The sequence below is a fragment of the Choloepus didactylus genome, chromosome 5 (genome assembly GCF_015220235.1).
Source record: "Choloepus didactylus isolate mChoDid1 chromosome 5, mChoDid1.pri, whole genome shotgun sequence".
NCBI lineage: Eukaryota > Metazoa > Chordata > Mammalia > Pilosa > Megalonychidae > Choloepus > Choloepus didactylus.
Genome location: NC_051311.1, coordinates 47,968,784 through 47,974,841, shown reverse-complemented (window position 1 = coordinate 47,974,841; position 6,058 = coordinate 47,968,784). Strand labels below are relative to the sequence as shown.

The 6,058-nt window shown below is 41.1% G+C and overlaps 2 gene segments (V, D, J or C); both read left to right on the top strand.

Moving 5' to 3' along the window:
• Positions 1–6,058, top strand: part of LOC119533990 — a 193,005-nt gene that overhangs the window by 69,118 nt on the left and 117,829 nt on the right.
• Positions 1–6,058, top strand: part of LOC119533988 — a 209,656-nt gene that overhangs the window by 94,961 nt on the left and 108,637 nt on the right.

Below are 6,058 nucleotides of genomic sequence, written 5' to 3'. Positions count from 1 at the left end.
TATTCTCCTGTCTTCTCCTTTTCTTCAGATCTCATAGTAAGTAGAAGATTACATAGTCAGATGTCTGCTCTCCAGCCACATTGAGAAGGACAAACCTGACATTCTCATCTTAAGTTACAAAACTTAGAAAACAAGACAAATTGGTCCACTTTAGTCAAGAACATCTCTTGGGGAAACTCAACTTTAGTCAAAGGAGTTGAGTCATTTTGAACCATATGGCAGGTGGGGGCCTGCCCCTTTGATCAAGAGGCCAGGATTTCAGGGAGAGGAATTACCACATTCGAGGTGTGGACACCAAAAGGGTATCCATCAAGTGAGGAGGGAGGGATAGTTAATATAGTTTCTGCATACAGATACCCTTGAAAAAGAGAAGGCATCAAAGAAGAGATCAAATCCTTAGTTTTTAGAAAAAAATCTTAGACCAAGTGAAGACTCTGGTTAATCTCTTTTTAAGGGGTTAAAATCAGGTTACAGAAAAGTATGGTAATTTTAGGTGCAACAACTTCAGATACTATGCAGTCACTAATTGGTTTCCATGGAGCTGAGGGAGTAGGAGAGACTAATGTATTCTCAGTGGGAAGATACTTGATGTGCAGACAATTGAAAAATCCTCAGGTGTGTGATTCAAATGGTAACGAGGGACAACACATTCAACATCAATAAAAGTATACGAAGGCATTACGTTTTAATTCTACTTATTTAGGTCTCTTACACAGAGCAGTTAAAGAATTCAAAATATTTCTATTCTATTCACAAATCTGGTTATTTCTACACCACCCCACCACCCAGTTTTAGAGAAGTTTATATAACCTCCCTAGTCAACACCTGCTCTTATTTCAACATAGACTGAACCTGGTTGTCTTACTCCCAGAAGTACAAATTTACTTCTTTTCTCAGGCAAAATTTCTTTCTGGCCCCTTGAAACAGAAGCTCTCACTTTCTGGTTTTTCTAATTTTATGGCCTCTTACTTCAAGCTCCTTTGCTTAATATTCCTTAGGTGTCCCATTCTTGGTCCCCTCCTTACTCTTTGTGATCTATACTTTTGCATTTATCACAGAGGAACCACTCTTCTGGTTGCCGTCTTCAGTTTTCTCTTGGACCTATCTACTTTGATTCTGATGAAACTGTTTTCTTCAAGATCAAAATTATCTGCTTACCAGACCAACAGACTTATTTGTGTTTCTTTGTCTGCTTGATTTCTTCGACGTGTTTAATGATATTGACCATATCCTGAGTCTTGAAAATCTTTTACTTCAGTTTAATTCACATCCTTTACAGTCAACTTTCTTATTTTCTGTGTATTCTTTTTTAAAAATGTGTTTTCCAGAACTTAAACCTGTTCATTAAATATTTCTCTTCCCCAGAAAATTCCTCTTATTCTATTTAAATTTTAACATTCTAGTTTAGTGACTTAATTGTTGTTAGTTTAATCATTTAAAAAAATTGTGGTCTGTAGACAAACTGCCTCAAGATCACCTGAGGTATAGATTAAAAGACATATTCTAGGAACATGGTCAGAATTTGAGACTCAGAATTTCTGGAGGTAGGTTAAGGAATACATATTAATTTTACCAAGTCCTTGGTGATTTCTTGTTCATGCTAAATTTAAGAACCACTGCCAAGAGGACGTTATAAGATTAATAAAATATACTGTAGTGTTCTACCATTTTGTTCTTGCTCTTTCTTTTTATTCTTATTCTCTCATTTTCCCTTTTCCATTTCTTCTTATGTCTTCCTGGAGCTTCAACTTTCCTAAACACCCTCAAGTAGGTTTGGAGACTTGTTTACATCATCCACATAGTAAAATAAAGATGCAGTCAAATATCAGGGCCAAGGATTCCCCTTCTTGTGTGGAGGGTGCCCCTGAGGCTGTGGATATTGAAGAAACTATCATGTCACTGCCAGATCATAGCTGTGGGGTCAGGGGACCCAGAACTTCTATTCCTCTTGGCTTCTGAGCCTCAGAAACCATCTCTGGGAAAGCCTCCACACTGCCATGGACACCAGGCTCTTCTGCTGGTGACAGACCCTCTGTCTCCTGGATTGCTGTCTTCTTTTCCCATGGGACACACAGAACCTGGAGGCAGCCAGACCCCTGGCCTCAAGATCAGAGATAGGTCAGGGGGCGACACAAGTGTGATCCAATTTCTGGAAACATATCTGTTTCCTGGTAGTGATAGAATTTGAACCAGAGAATGAAGTTTTTTATTTCCTTTCAATACCAAAACCCTGCATTTGGGTCAGGGCTGCCCAAGGAACCGTTGTCTGCTGAAAGACTGAAGGAACATGTCTACTCTGAAGATCCAGCCCGCAGAGCTGGGGACTTGGCCGTGCATCTCTGTGCCAGCAGCAGTGACACGGGGGGGGGGGGGGGGGGGCTGTGACAGTTCCCCCCAGTGTACAAATCCTGTGGCTTCTCTCCTCTCCCCTAAGATCTCAGGAGACATTTGAAAATGCCCTTTTTTGGTTTTCTTGCCTCAGAAAACAGAAACAGGTGGATTGTGTTGTCTCCAGCTGCTATCAGGAGCGAGAACAATCATGAATTATGTTTTAAATTATCAAGATAAGCATGCTTGGGGACATGAGCTTCTGAAACTACTGAAAAACTACACAGAATTAGTCAGTCTGCAGATTACAAGCTTAGAAGTAAAGGCCCACAAACCAATTTTTAAGTGTAGGGAACAGGTATCTGAGGTAGATATTACTTTACCAACATATTAAAAAATTCCTACTGATTTTACCTCCAACATAATTGCCCTTTGAACTCTTCCCCCATCAACAGACCTCCCAGAGGTGATAGCTTCTTTGTTTAAGGAAAAACTTATTTTGCCTACTGTAAGTTTATTATAGCCCTTTCATCACAGGTCTCTCTCTCTAATTAGACTGACAATTCCTCCAGGGCAGAGGTTAATTAGGAATAACTCTGAGCTTGTAGCGAGCACAACCCTCTTGAGAAGAAGAATGCAGGATGCCAGAGAAATATTGATAATAATTCTCCTTTGAGGGTCACTCTTCTAGGAAACTCAAGTCCCTGTGCAGCTGCCCACAAAGCATAGAGTTTTACTTTATGATTTCAAAAATTCAACTCTTCCCTTCTTTCTCTTGCACAAACACTGGACTTTGAGTCAGGAAACCTGCCTCCTAATCCCAACTTTGGCTTTTACTAGCTTTTATTAGTGAGACCTTGGCAAGTACCCCCACCTCTCTATGACCCAGCATCCTCCTCTTTAGACACTTGCACCATTTGGTTTCTAAGATCTGACATGACTATGATTCCTTTGACTCGGGATGTATCTCCATTTTCCCTGCATGTGTGACCACTGGGGATTGCTGTGAAGGATAGATAGATAGATAGATAGATAGATAGATAGATAGATAGATAGGTAGATAAATGCATAACACAGACCCAGGGAAATCTGGTAGGAAGGGACATCATAGATCATTCTTTTATGCCTCAGCATTGAGGCTGATTTGAAATGTGGTCATGTCAAGACAGTATTACATATTCCCTGCAGTCTCCTCCACTGCTGCCAGATGGCAGTAAATGAGCACAGCAAAAAGTCTGCTCTGCAGGGTGATCAAGCACCCTGGCTTCCCATGGCAGTCCTGGTTTAGGCCTGTTGTGCTGACGTAATTATTAATAGCACCCTTTTTCATGTACAAAAGTGTCCTGGTTTGGACAATAAACAATATGATCATCATAGATCATGATATAAACTATAGCAGCTCTCTCTTATTGTAGTGACCCTATTCCTTTTTCTCAGTTTCATTAAAGTATATATTTCATTTAAAAGAACAGAAGAAGTAAACATGAAGCTAATACCATTGATCTACTTTTTACCATGTCACTGCTTAAATATATCCCACCCCTTCTTATATTCTGCATTTACCCAATCCATCTGTGGTGGTTTGGAGCTATGTACCCCCAAAAAACATGTTCTTAAACTTAATCCATTCCCTGTGGGTTTAAACCCTTGTAAATAGGACCTTTGAATGAGTTTGCTTCAGATAATGTGTGGCCCAGAATGAGTCTTAATCCTATTACTGAAGGCCTTGGAGGGAAGGTCACACAGAGAGAAAAAAGCCATCGAGGGAGCAGCCAAAGGAAAGTCAGTAGAACCCGGAAGAAGAGGGAGAGACCAGAAGAGGCCGCCACGTGCACGGCCATGTGACAGCCGAGCCAAGGATGAAGGCTCACCCGCAGCCAGTCTTCAGGAAGAAAGCATCACCTGTGATGTCCGAAAACCATGAGCTAATAAATTCCCATTGTTTAAGCCAACCCACAGCATGGTATTTGCTTTAGCAACAACTAAAATGCCGTCTATTAGTGACACAGCTTTTTAAGCCCAAAACAAACTCCACCTTGTCTTCTTAGCCTTCTGCCCTCTGACTCTAGGGCCAGCACCCAGTGCCTCTAAATATACTCTAATTATTTACCAATTCCTACCTGCTAATAAAACTTTCATTAGCAACTCCTACCTGCTAATAAAACTTTTTCAGACAATCTTTCTCTTTGTAGAAAAAAATCGTATCAACCTTTCTCTTATTCATTAGTAGATGAAGATCGCCACATGCCAATGATAGTGGGGTAAACAAGTAACAAAAAGAGAAACGGGAGAAAAAATGCTATACATGTGTAGGCCATCCAGAGAACCACACTCTCTTACTCCTTCCTAGTCTCCCCCCCATTCCTGCTAACCCTCTCACTGGCCATAACAATAACTCACATTTGTCTGGCATGCTACAATTTACTGAGTGCTTTCACTCACATAATTTCATTTTGGTGCCTTTATTGTCTGCTCCTGGGTATTCCACGGTCCTGAGCTCATGAGTCATTGCAACTTTCATTGCAAGCCCAGCTCATGCCTTTGCCAATTCTCATCATTTGAACTGAATTTGCTTTTAGTCTCTCATATTTGATACCTTTCTGACTTAAACCTACATTTCAGTCTCTTAAAATCTCTCTGTTCTATTATATTCCCTCCTTGAAGCTACCTTTGCCTTACTGCCTTGCAACTCCTCAAAAGGATAGCAACCACTTCTGTGCTAGCCTTGGCACGTCTTATTGCCACTATTTTTCTTACTTTGGTGAAGACTTCCATAATGAAAATCCCCTTTCAACACTGAAAATATGTAACAAGGTTAAGGATCTTCGTATTCGTGGACTCAGTGAGTCTGAGCGGTATAATCTTTGCACCCTGCTCACTCATGCTGACAACACAAACACCAGACCTGCAGCCAACCTGAGATATGATGAACAGGCACAAGCACAGGCAGGAAAGGTGATCCTCCTGGAAACCTGTGGACTGGTAACAGCTACAGTACCTTTCAGTGCACCCTTCTCTCTCCCTTTCTTGGTTAGAGCCCCAGAGAGCAGATCACTGATTGCCTGGGGATGGGGCAGGGGTGGGTTGGGTTGGGAGGGAGAAGTTACAAAGTAGTGCAAAGAATCTTTTGGGGTGATGGATATGTTCACTATCTTGATTGTGGTGATAGTTTCATGAGCATCAAAACTTATCCACTGCTTTTTAACTCCTCCCATCCCAAAACTAAATTTGTTGTTTGCATATCTTGATACTCATCATGGATGTTTACTTGGTAGCTAAGTTTGAAGGGGTAGGTTTGGTTTGGAACATGCAGTAGTAACCAGGAGAGGGTAAAAATGAATGGTAGGACATCTGTTCTTTATCTAATTCTTTTTATTTGAGTGGAGTCCTGAGAGGCATAAGACTGGTAACCAGAAGCTGTTGGAACAGTTCACAAATTATTTAGGGAGATTCTGCACACAAGGAGAGTTGCTTTGGGCCCTTAGTGACAATGGCCACCTTGGAGATGATGAGGAGACAATTCATTTCCTCCAATAGTGTGTGAACACCAACACTATCCTGGCAGCTTGAGGATTAGTGTATTTGAAAACATGCAGGGATAGTCCCTCTGGGCCAGGCATGGGTGTTCTGTGATAGGAATTTCATCAGTGACATTGGTGGACAACTTGGAGTATTTTCAAGAGAAAGAACTGGATTGATTCTAAGTGATGGTGGATTTTGATTGACGTAT